The sequence below is a fragment of the Tenrec ecaudatus genome, chromosome 6 (assembly GCF_050624435.1).
Source record: "Tenrec ecaudatus isolate mTenEca1 chromosome 6, mTenEca1.hap1, whole genome shotgun sequence".
NCBI lineage: Eukaryota > Metazoa > Chordata > Mammalia > Afrosoricida > Tenrecidae > Tenrec > Tenrec ecaudatus.
Window position 1 is genome coordinate 36727000 of NC_134535.1, and position 13773 is coordinate 36740772.

Here is a 13773-nt window from a genome sequence, read left to right on the forward strand (position 1 = left end):
ACCTATGGAGATAGGAATGAATTAAGAAGGGCAATCCTGAGACAAGCCCCTTCTGGCTAGCCTCAGTATAATTGTTCCAGTTTTGTTTCATTAACTTTATACACAGCATTTTGTTTTACTCCGATATATGGGATCATCCACTTGTATTTACTAAATCGATTTTAAAAGCAGATTATTTACTCTTAAACTTGAGATGTCAGATATATGAATATTAATCTATTCCTCACATCTAATCTGTCAACTTGAAGCACTTACTGATGAAATTAAAAAACTATGGCCTTCTTTATGAACTATACCTCAACTGAAAGATAAAAAACACTCATTAATCTACCAATATTTTTACATTATGATAAAGGTAAAGCACCTTGAGGTTGTTAATGAATTCATTTTGCTTAGAAATATGAAATTGCCCATGGAAGCAGTAATCAAGAAACCAAACTAAATATTGCATCAGGAAAATTTTACTCCACAAGAGTTTAAAGTTTTATAAAGCAAAGATCAGTAAAGCGCTTTAAAGTTTATAAACCAAAGGTGGAAGGGTAAAGTAATCCTGACCAATCAACAAGGGTGTTGAAGTCAACATTGGCCCCCCACTGACTTCACAAGTGGGAAGGAGAACCATGGTCATCACCAGCCTTAAGGCAGATTCCTATGAGATGAGGTCAGACGTGTCCCCACCCTTCTTTCATAATTCTAGCACAAACTGTCGCCCCATTCCACTTCCTGCTTCTTTGCTGAGTTTGATAAGGCATGACAATCACCATGTCGAACTCACAGATCATATGGACAAGGCTACAGTTGATTAGGGAAGTTAGGTTAAAAATTTGGTATCAGAAATATTCAGGATTGAGTTCTTCTCCAGTCTTCTGTCACCAAAGTCTATAGGCGTGTCTCTCTCTAGTTCTTGGCCTCTCAGGCACCCAAAAATGTGGTCTCTGCCCTACTCCAGAAATGTCACAAAGCTCTTTTAGAAATGCCAAAAGGCACCCTGCTCCATACTAAGCCTGAGCTCAGAGGCTCTCAGATCTAGCTCTGTGGGCCAGTAAACTAACTCCCTTGATTAAGTCCCTTGAAACACTTGACTCTACTAGACAGCCTCCTGCTCAAAGCCTACTGTTGACAGTCTATTTATACAGCAAATGAACAAAGGAGACCGAATAAGAATTGATACATTTAAATTGTGGGATTGGTGAATAATATTGACTACAAAAATGAACAAATTAATCTTAGAGTGAAAACAACCAGAATGCTCCTTCGATGAAAGGATGGTCAGCCTCCAACTTGGGAACATCATTTAAAACTGAAAACAATACAAAATCTCCACGGGTTCTGATCCATAGCAACCCATGTATAATAGAAGGAAACAACAGAACGAAGCAACCCTGTTCCTGCCCCATCTTCACAATCGTTCCTGTTTGAGTCCATTGCTGAAGCCACTATGTGACTCCATTTTGTCCAGAATCTTCTATTTTTGGCTCGCCCTCTGCCAAGCACGGTGTCCTTTTCCAGGAGCTGGTCTCTTTTGAACCCATGTCCAAAGTACACGAGACTGAGTCTCGCCATGCTGACTTCCAAAACACATTTGGCTGTACTTGATCCCAGAGGGAGCGCTTTCTCCCTTTGGCATTCCACAGTTCTTTCAGCGTACCTTGCCAGCACCATAAATCAAATGCATAGATTCTGCTTCATTCTTTCTTGTTAAATACCCAGCGCTCACATGCATATGAGGTGATTGAAAAAACTATGGCTTGGGTGAGGTCTTTCTTAGTCCTCCAGTTTCCTTGCTCTCCAGCACTTGACAGAGGTCCCTGCACAGCAGATGTACTCAGTGATGCTTCCCGGGACATTGATGGTGAATTTGAGGAAGATGAATTCTTTGGCAATATCTACATAGGAGGGATCAATTCATAGAGAAGGCCACTATGGTTGCTAAAGTCAAAGATCAGAGAAAAGGAGAGGGAGCTAGATTAGTAATAGCACCGATCACAAGGAGTTCCAGCCCAGCCAGGGTTGTGAGGTCATGCACAGCAAGGCAAGCTTTCACTCTGCTACACGAGCCCTAGGAGACTCATGTGCAACGAACATCATTAACTGGTAATTCAATAATGTTCCAGCACCGTCCCTTGTCCCACGTCCTCTTCTGATCTGGCCTGAACCTCTGAGAGTTGCCTGTCATGGTACTGCAATCATGGATGGATGATCATCAGCAACCTGTGACCTTAATTGATCTACAGCTTGAGCATTCTGCTGGGCCACTTTTCTTTGGAATGGGCACTAATACAGATCTTTTCCAGTAAGTTGACAAAGTAGCTATCTCCCCAATTTCCTGGCACAGATGAGTGAGACTTCCAGTGGTTTGCCATCTTGGTGAAACCTTTCAGTCGTCATACCCCATTAATCCCTGGAGGCTTGTTTGGTTAATGCTTTCAGTTCATCTTGATTGTTTTTCCTTAAGTATCATTGGTTCTTTCTCATGTGCTATCTCTTGAAATGGAATGTGGACTAGTTCTTTCTGGAATTGTGACTGTACATTCTTTCTATCTTCTTTGATGGTTACTGCATCATTCAATATTTTCCCCAAAGAATCCTTCATTTTTTCCATTTGAGGCTTGAATTTTCTCTCAAGTTTTTTCAGTTTATGATATTCTGAGTACAGTCTTCCTTTTTGGTTTTCTAACTCTGGGTCTTTTCACATCTCCTTATAATATTTCACTTTTTCTTCTTAAACTGCCATTTGAAATTTTCTTATAATTCTTTCCATTTGCTTTAGCTACTCCATGATTAAGAGCAAGTTACAGAGTCTCTTCTGCTATCCATGTATATCTTTCTTTTCGTTCCTGTCATTTTAATGACCTTTAGCTTTCTTCATAAATGATATTGATGTCCTGCCATAGTTCATCAAATCTTCAGTCATTAGTATTTAATGAGGCAAATCTGTCCTTGAGCTGTTCTTAAATTCAAGTGGGATAGATTGAAGTTGGCATTTTGACTCTCAGAGATTTGTTTTAATTTTCTTCATTTTTAACCTGAACTTGCATATGAACAATTGATGGTCTGTTCCACAGTCAGCCTCTGGCCTGGTTTTAGCTGTTGATACTGAGCTTCTCCATTGTGTCTCCCCACATACATACCACAGTCAATTGATTTCAATGTATTCCATTTGGAGAAGTCTATATGTGTAGTCACTTTTATGTTTTTGAAAAAAGCTATTTGGAATGAAGAAGTCATTTGTCTCACAAACTTTTATTCTGTGATCTACAGCTTTGTTATCACCAAGAGTATGTTTTCCAGATACCGTTCCTTGAATAGTAGTTGCACTAATTGAGTCTCTTTGAAGGTAGATAGATATAATTCTACCAAAGACAGAATTTCAAGATAGATCTTGAAATGTTCTTTTTCACTCTAAATGAAATCCTATTTCTCTGGATGTTTGTCATTCCCGGGAGAGCAAAGCATACAATTTAAAATGGATAATGCCAGTCCATGTAAGATCATTAAAACCTAGGACATTGATCTTTATGCATTCCATTTCCTTTTTGATGACTTCAAATTTTTCTAGATTCATACTTCTTACTTTCCAAACTTTGATCATTAATTGATATTCACAGCTATTTCTTCTCATGTGGAGTCATTCCCCTCAGCAAGTGAAGATCCCAAAACTTCACTCTCTCAGGCTTTTTTCCAGTCAAGTCACCCTACTGGACTTTACTTTGAGAGGCAGCTTCTCCTCCGTCTTATTTCTCGTGCCTTCCAGATCAAGAGTCCCGTCCTCTGGCACTGTCTCCGGCGACGTTCGGCTTCCGATAATTACGTTTTCACAATGTGACCACACTTCTTTTCACCCCACAGCAGTTTCAGAAGCTCTGTCCTCTGAAATGAACAGTGGCTTTTGTCTTCTCCGTCTGTTTGTAGGTAAGAAGCTTTGCCGAAAACTGGGGAACCTTTCTTGCATTTCAAATACCAGTGATACAGCATCTAGCATCCCCACACAGAAGCCGCAATAGAATGATAAGCTGACGAACTAGTGGTGGTGTATGGCACATAGTTCAGCACTCAGTCTAGTTTAAGAGCCTCTAGGTGGTACAAGGATACATGGTGTTTGGTTGCTCACATAAAGTTCATAGTCCACCCTGAGGTAGCTAAAAAAAAAAAACCCTTAGAGCTCCACTTGTGAAAAACATAGCCATTGAAAGCCTGATGCAGACCAGTTCTTTTCTGGCATACTGGGTTCAACATGATTTAGGAAGACTCAGTGCCAACTTTTTGGGCTTGTTTCTCTTTTGAGAGTGCATATTTTAAATGTTCAACAAGGTTATCCTCCACAGCGACTCCCAGACCTCATGTCCTGCATTCATGCTTTGCTGCTGCTGTTCAAAATCTGAAGTTAATCTCACTGTCATCAAGTTAATATTAACTCAGAGTGATCCTATAGGACTCAGTAAAACTGCCCCATGACTTTCTGAGATGTTCACTGTTTAGGGAGTAGAAAGCCTTGTCTTTCTTCTACAGAGCCACTGGTGGTTTTGAACAGCAAACCTTGTGGATCACAGGCTTCCAGTCAGTTCTAAACCAAAGCAACTCCAAGCACAACCAAATATAGCACCACACAAACCTGCAAAATCATCACAATTGCTCCCTATACTTGAGTCCATTGTTGCAGTTCCTGGGTCAATCCATTGAGTGCTGTCCTCTTTTTCACTCCCTTCCACTTTACCAAACATGACGTCCTTCTCCAGGGGACTAGTTTCCCCAGAAAACATGTCCAAAATATGTAGGACAAAGTCTTACCATCCTTGTCTCTAAGGAGCACTCTGACCTTACTTTTTCCAAGATGGAGTTGTTTTATCTTTCAGCATGGTACTCTCCATATTCTCCACAATTCAAGTGCACCGATTTTCCTAAGGTCTTTCTTATCCAGTGTCCTCCTTTCACATGCATATGAGGTAATGATGTGGGTCAGGCACACCTTAGTCCTCAGTGACTTCCTTGCTTTTCAATACTCTCAAGAGGGCTTGTGCAGCAGACTTATCCAATGCAATTGCCTTTTTCATTTCTTGAGTGCTCCTTCCATGAGCATTGACATGGATCCAAGCAAGATAAAATCCTTGACAATATCAACCTTTTCCCCATGTATCACAGTGTTACCTCTGAGTGCAGTTGTGAGGAATTTGGTCTTCTTTCCTTGAGTAATACTCCATACTGAAGGCTATAATCCTTGATCTTCATCAACGTGTGGCTCAAGTCCTCTTGTTTCTGCAGGCAAGTTTGGGTCATCTGCATATATCAGGTTGTTAATAAGCCTCCTTAAATCCTCATGCCACATTCCTCTGTGTATAATCCATCTTCTCTGAGGAGTTGCTCGGCATACAGGTAGAATAAGCATGGTGAGAAAATATAACCCTGAAGCACACTTTTCCTGATTTTAAACCATCCAGTTTTGCCTTGTTCCATCCACACAACTGCCTCTTGATCCATGCTCAAGTATGGAATCCTCATTCTTTTCAAGATTATCCATAATCTGTTATCATCCACAAACTCCAATGTCTTTTCATGGTCAGGAAAGCACAAATAAACAGTTTTCTGGTATTCTCTACTTTCAGCCCAGATCCAACTGACATCAACAAGGATATCTCTCCTGTTTCAGTCCATCTCCTGAATCTGGCCTGGACCTCTTGCAGCTCACAGTTAATGTGCTTCTAAAACCAGTACATTGGTGGATGGTCTTTAGTATAATTTCTTTTCTGCATGTGATATCAATGATATTGTTCTACAGTGTCTAAATTGTTGGGACACCCTTTCTTGGAATGACTACATATATGGACCTCTTCCATTCAGTTGTCCATGTAGCTGTCTTCTAAATGCACTGGCACAGACAAGGGAATGTTTCTAGTGCTTCATCAACTTGTTGAAATCTTTTAATTCATTGAAGCTTTAAAACTGTGTATATTCAACTGTCCACATTCGTTGTTTCATAGGCAACTTAATTATGACATTCATAAGATCCTGAAAAATGGCACGATACTACTTCTCTGGCTAGGTTCATTGTCATTAATTCCTTCCTATGTCCACACAATTCAGAGACAATACAGTTTTGCGGGCTGATTAGGGAAGTTAACAGGTTACCCCAAATCGGGATCATAAAACATTAAGGAAAAGTCTTTGGTCCACATTAGCACCAACAGCCACCTTTCTCTTGGGTCTTGAGCCTTTCACCTATGTGTTCCTTGACCTCTGCCTTCATAGATCAGGAAAGCTGCCAACTGCTCTTTCTCACAGCCCCCTAGCCCTGCTGCTGCTATTCCTCATGGCCTCTGCCACCTTAGCCACTTGAGGCAGGGATGGCTGGTGGGCTTTGTTCGGGGTGTTTCTCTCTTAGTGGCCCTGAGAGTCTCTCTGTTTCTGAGATGGTTCCATTATACCTACCATGAACTGAACTCACTGCCATAGAATTGATACCAACCCATCGCGACCCTGTAGGACAGGATAAAACTTCCCTTGGCGAGTCTGTATGGGAGTAGAAAGCCCTATCATTCTCTCTATTGTACTTGGGGGTAACAAAAGTGAGCAATCCCCCAATTAGAGTTCTCATTTGGTGGAAATTTTAGAGAAATGACTCAAGGACCCGTAATGAGTTTCTCTCCATCCTAAGCCCTCCTCTAACCAGAAGCCTCAGAAACAGGTGACAGGGTCTCTGAGTTGGAAAGCAGGTATGGTGGCTCTGTCTGGGAAGCGTTGTACTGAGAACTGGAAGGTAAGACGTTCAAACCAAACTACTTCCTGGGGAGAGAGATGAGGCTATTTTCTCCCATAAAGCATTACAGCCTCAGAAACACTGTCTAGGGTCCTTACAGGTCAAATGGACTCAATGACAGTCAATTTTTTTCTTTACTTTTCTTTCAGGATCCTGGATGGTACAGTGGATTAAGTTCAAGGCTGTTAATTGCATAATTAGTGATTCACACCCACCAGCTGCTCTGTAAGAGAAAAATTAGGATGTCCACTGCCTTAGAGATTTATAGTCCTAGATTCCCTGTGTTACCAGTTCCTATCTGTACCAGTGTATATCCTCTGGTCTAGCCAGATTTGTAAGGTAGAATTGGGATCATGATAGTGGAGGGAGGAAGCATTTAAGAACTAGCGGAAAGTTGTATGTTTCATCATTGTTACACTGCACCCTGACTGGATCATCTCCTCCCCACTACCGTTCTGTAAGGGGATGTCCAATTGCCTAAAGATGGGTCTTGGGTCACCAATCTGTACTCCCCTTATTCAAAATGATTTTATTTTTTGTTCTTTGATGCCTGATACCTGATCTCTTTGACACCTCATGATCACACAGGTTGTTATGCTTCTTCCATGTGGGCTTTGTTGCTTCTGAGCTAGATGACCGCTTGTTTACCTTCAAACCTTTAAGACCCTAGACGCTATATCATTTGATAGCTGGGCACCATGAGCTTTCTTCACCACATTTGCTTATGCACATATTTGTCTTCAGTGATCATATTGGGCAGGTGGGCACCCACTGATATAATTTATTGTTCTTTGATGTCTGATACCTGGTCCCTTTGGCACCTTGTGATCATACAGGCTGGTGTGCTTATTCCATGTAGGCTTTGTTGTTTCTCAGCTAGATGGCCGCTTGTTTACCTTCAAGCTTTTCAGACCTCAGATGCTATATCTTTTGATAACTGGGCACTATCAGGTACAGCTAGGACCTGGAAACAAACAGGGAATCCAAAACAGATGATCCTTTCAGGACCAGTGGTGAGAGTGGTGATACTGGGAGGCCAGAAGGAGGTTGGGGTGGAAGGTGGGAACTGATTACAAGGATCTATATATAACCTTCTCTCTAGGGGATGGACAAAAGAAAATGGGTGAAGGGAGATGTCAGACAGTGGAAGATATGACAAGATAATAATAATTTATAAATTATCAAGAGTTCATGAGGGAGAGGGGAGCAGGGAGGGAGGGGTAAAAATGAGGAGCTGATATCAAGGGCTCAAGTGGAAAGCAAATGTTTGAGAATGATGAGGGCAATAAATGTTCAAATGTGCTTGACACAATGAATGTAAGTTTGGATGATGATAAGAGTTGTATGAGCCCCCAATAAAATGATTTTTTTAAAATGTATATACAGTCACAGAAAACCTGTGTTGCTGTTCTCTGCCTTGTATGGGTCTCTGTGAGTTGGAAACCACTTGACGGCATATAATTAGATTTGGACCTAACTTTATTTTTATGAAATAAAAGAAAAAGAAACTCTCAATGAATTTTTGAAATATTTTTCTTTTTTTTAATCATTTTATTAGGGGCTCATACAATTCTTATCACAATTCATACATACATCCACTGTATCAAGAACATATGTACATTTGTTGCCATCATTCTCTAAACATTTGCCTTCTACTTGAGCCCTTAATATCTGCTGCTCATTTTCCCTCTTCCTTCTCCCCTCCCCCTACCTCATGAACCCTTCATAATTCATAAATGATTATTATTTTGTCATTTATTACACTGTGCGATGTCTCCCCCCGCCTTCTTCTCTGCTGTCCTTCCATCAGGGAGGAGGCTATATGTAGATTCTTGTAATCAGTTCCCCCTTTTTACCCCACATTCTCTCCACCCTCCAGGCATCGCCATTCTCACCACTGGTCCTGAAGGAGTCATCTGTCCTGGATTCCCTGTGTATCCTGTTGCTCTATGTACCTATGTACATCCTCTGGACTAGCCAGATTTGTAAGGTAGAATTGGGATCATGACAGATGGGGGTGCGGGTAGAGGAAGCATTTAAGAACTAGAGGGAAGTTATATGTTCCTTTGTTGCTCCCCTGCACCCTGCCTGGTTCATCTCCTCCCCACCACCCTTCAGTAAGGGGTGTCCGATTGGCTACCAATGGGCTTTGAGTCTCCACTCTACACTCACCCACATTTTCAATGATATGATTTTTTTTGTTCTGTGATGCTTGATACCTGATCCCTTCGACAGCTCGTGGTCACACAGGCTGGCGTGTTTCTTCCATGTGGGCTCTGTTGCTTCTGAGCTAGATGGCCACTTGTTTATTTTTGAGCCTTTAAGACACCAAATGCTATATCTTTTGATAGCTGGACACCATCAGCTTTCTTCACCACATTTGCTTATTCACACGTTTGTGTTCATTGATCATATCAGAAAGGTGGGCACCCATTGATATGATTTTTAGTTTTTTCATGTCTGATACCTGGTCCCTTCTGCACCTTGTGGTCAGGCAGGTTGGTGTGCTTCTTCCATGTGGGCTTTGATGATTCTTAGCTAGAAGGCTGCTTGTTTATCTTCAAGCCTTTAAGACCCAGATGCTATATTTTTTGATAGCCAGGCACCATTAGCTTTCTTTACCACATTTGCTTGTGCACACATTTGGCTTCAGTGACCGTATCAGGAAGATGGGCACCCACTGATGTAATTTTTAGTTCTTTGATGTCTAATAACTGGTCCTTTCTACACCTCTTGGTCAGCCAAGCTGGTGTGCATCTTCCATGTGGGCTTTTATGCTTCTCAGCTAGATGGCCGCTTGTTTATCTTCAAGCCTTTAATACCCCAGATGCTATATCTTTCGATAGCCAGGCACCGTCAACTTTCCTCGCCACATTTGCTTATGGACACATTTTTCTTCAGCAATTGTGTCAGGAAGGTGTGTATCCTTGAATGCCAATTTAATAGAACAAAGTGTTCTTGCATTGAGTAAGTGCTTGAGTGGAGGCCCAATATCCATCTGCTGCCTTAGTACTTAACCTATAAATATATGTATATAGATATTTTTCTTATTTCCAATATTATGAAATTTCTTGATAATGAAATTTGAATATCTTGCATGCCTTGATTGGTTCATTTTTCATTCATTATATTGGGCATTAAGTAGCCCCTTAGATGATAGCTTGTGTTTGAGTTCTAAAACTGAAACTTTAAAAAGAGAACAAATAAAGCATTCTCAAAAAGTTGAAGGACACAAATTTTAATATTGTACTCGCCTATGGGGTATTAAAAACTACTGAAAAAATCCACATTTATGTATGTTGCTGTGAAATTATGATAATAATCCCCACAGAACTATGGTAAAATTCTAAGATTCTTAAAGGGGGTCTATATGGGCTAAATAGAAACAAATGTTAATTGGATCATCATGTAATATGTCACTAGTAACTCACGATACTAAAAAATACTTTCTAGCTTCTAAAATATTTTCAAATTAATCCATTATATCTAACATAATTATTATATAGGCAAAATGAATGCTCAGAATTTCTGGAAACCATAAAGTAGACACTGTTGCCTTCGATTTGCTTCAAATATATTAGAGTTATACTTGACTCTTCTTTTAAACCTCATAGCCAATACATCTGGGAATCCTACCAACATAAACTTTTGCATATGTTCTGAGAAGTTCTCAGCAACCCCTTTACCCCATGTTGGCCTGGACACTTTCACACCCACTGCAAACTACAACATTCCCCTAGCTTTTCCCCTGCTCACCGTCCTGTTGCTCTATAGTTCTGCTTCAGGAGAGCAATAGAAGCCATGCTTTAAAAAGTATATTACCCCACTCCTCAAAATCTAGTGAAGACTGTACTTTTCTTAGCATAAAAACAAACCTTCGATGATTTACTATGCATGGTCTGCTCTCCTTAAATTTCTTAGCTCAGATGCTACATTTTTCTTATCCATTGGCCTCCATACTCAAATCCACCAAACCATGCCCTGTTCTGTTCTTTATGCTTAGGAACTTCTTTCCCTGTATCATCTTTGTAATATTTGCTTAAATGTCACCTTACTGAGCCTTACCTGGGCAATTAAGTCTATTTAAAATGTCAATCTGAAGATCTCAGCTAATATTCTGACTTCTCCTCACTTCTAGCATGTTACAGATTCTCCTTATATATTTTGATTATTGTGTGCTATTGTGTAGTTAGTTGCCTGCTAGTAGGTTTTGATGTAGGATAATCTTATGCATAACAGAATAAAGCATGGCCCAAGCCTCTGACATTTTCATGACTATTGGTATGTTCCAGTCCATTGTCAGGCAATTGTGTCAATCTTTATAATTGAGAGTTGTCATTCTTTTTGATGATTCTCTAATTTACCAAACACAATATCCTTTTCTACTGATTTTTTTCTGACGATGTGTCCAAAGGTAGCTCACATTTGTCGAAGTTTCAACATCCTCACTTTTGAGGAACAATCTGGTTGTATTTCTTCTAAAAATGATTTGGTTATAATTCTGGTAGTCACTGATATATTCCAGATTCTTCCCCAACTCAATTTGGATGCAAAAATTCTTGAATAAGTAGAAACAAGATGAATCTCTAAGCAAAGGCTATGTGTCAAATAAAAAGTTGTAGTGGATATTTGGTAGTAGGAAAAATAAATAATCAAGCAATGCTCCATACATGGAATTTTCAACTTTGGAATGTTTTGGAAGATTTATATATAGTAATAAATATATGAAATATATCATATGTATAACATTGTCAATCTGGATTAACTTTAAAAGTACTTTAAAGAGTTGATAGATTTGGGAGGAGAATGGGTAGAAAAGATATAATAGAAATAGTGAATCACAGATTTACCGACTTTAATTGGTGAAGAACTGGTGTTTTGTTGATAAAAGAAAGGAGATGAAAGAAATGGAGTGGTCAAGGGGAAGATATTGTTATGTCTCCACAGGAGAATGAGAAAAGGACCAGACTTCAACCAGTGTGCCGCACATGAATTCATCATACAGGCATGAAGCAGGATATCAATAGACAGGCCAATGGGCCGGCCCCCAATCCCAACTACATGGGCACCCCATCCCCCACCCCAGAGGAATGCATTTCAGAGGACAGCACTGAAGCTGATACTCAGGAAGAGGGGCACTTCTGATCAGGAGAAAACACAGAGGAAAGGACAGAGAGTGGAACACATCCCAGCCAACCAAGCCTTGAGGACAATATTCTGGCTCACTGATGCAGAGAGGATTATAGGACCAGCCCCACCATGAGACATGATGTCCTCACTGACATCACAATTCTTTGGGGGACAGCACTGGGGATGCGGTAAGGGAGATATGCTGGATCCAACACCCCCCCCACTCCACTGCACCCCACAACTTCACCTCCACACTGTGCAAAACACCAAGGGCATGCAGCAGAGCAGCACGAGGAGCAAAGCAATGAAGTCCCCAAGGCATGCCAAAGGTGGACTTTGGGGTCGGGCATGGCACCCCATCAGACTCATCTGGAAAACACTTATAAAGGTCAATGGACAGACCTTTAACTGTTTGGGGGCTTTTCATTTTTTTGCTGTTGGTTTTATTATTTACTTAAATTTTTTTGTTGTAGTTGTTTTTTGTTTTCCTTTGTTGTTACAATTCGCTTTGCTTTGTTTTTGCATGTGTTATTGTCTCTGTGTGTCTATCTGGACACGATAGGTGGGATACACCATCTGGAGGAGAAAACAATGGGACCTACGGTTGAGGGGGACACGGGAGAGGGTGAGGGGGTGCCAATAAGCCCAGGGATAAAGGAAGAACAAGTGATCTAATATTGATGGCAAGGAAGGCATAGGATGTTGGGGGTGGGGTGGGGGAGGCTTAATCAAGGGCAATATAGCTGAGAGGAATTACCGAAACCTGAATAAAGGCTGAATGTGATAGTGGGACAAGAAGAAAGTAAAAAGAAATAGAGGAAAGAACTTGGAGACAAAGGATATTTACAGAGGCCTTAATACAGGCATGTATATATAAATAAGTTTATATATGTTAGGGGAATAGATCTATGTACATATATTTATTATAAAAGTATTACAGCAGCAGATGGACATTAGGCTTCCACTCAATTACACCCTCAATGCAAGAACACTTTGCTCTAATAACCCAGCACTCTGAGATGCTCACCTTCCCTGATATTATCACTGAAGAAAAAAGGGGTACATAAGCATAAGCGAATGTGGTGAAGAAAGCTGATGGTGCCCAACTATCAAAAGATACAGTGTCTGGAGTCTTAAAGGCTTGAAGATAAGCAAGCAACCATCTAGTTGAGAAGCAACAAAACCCAATTTTGAAAAATCACATCAGCCTGTGTGATCACAAGATGTTTGTTGATAGGATCAGGTATCGAGCATCAAAGATACAAAACAAAACAAAATCATATTGATGTGAAGTAGAGGGAGGGCACAGTGGAGACCCAAAGCCATCAATAGTCAATTGGACATCTCCTGTCAGAAGGGCCACAAAGAAGAGACGAGCCAGCCAGGGTGCAGTATAGCACTGACAGAACAAACAACCTTTCTCTAGTTCTTTAATGCGCCCCCATTTCATCCCATTAGCATGACCTCAATTCTACCTAACAAATTTGGCTGGACCAGAACATGTACACTGGTACAGATGAGAGCTCACAACAGAGAATCCAGGACCGATAAACCCCTCAGGATCAATAAGGGGAGTAGTGATACTAGGAGGGTATGGGAAAGGGGGGGGGGGGGAAGGGAAGCCTCCAGCAAACACAACATTCCTATTATATTCTTTGTAAACTGAAATTAATATCCTGTAAATTTTTATATTCACATAATTAAAATGAGCTTCTTTCAGATTCCAACACCCACACATACAGATTAGAATATTGTCATTCTGTGATTATGCCATGTTCTCATAATAAAAATAGCACAACACTGCAAATAAAAAGAGACAATGCTATCGAATAATTCTGAGATATTTTACTATCTTATTGTATATACTCAAGTATAAGTTGACCCAAATATCA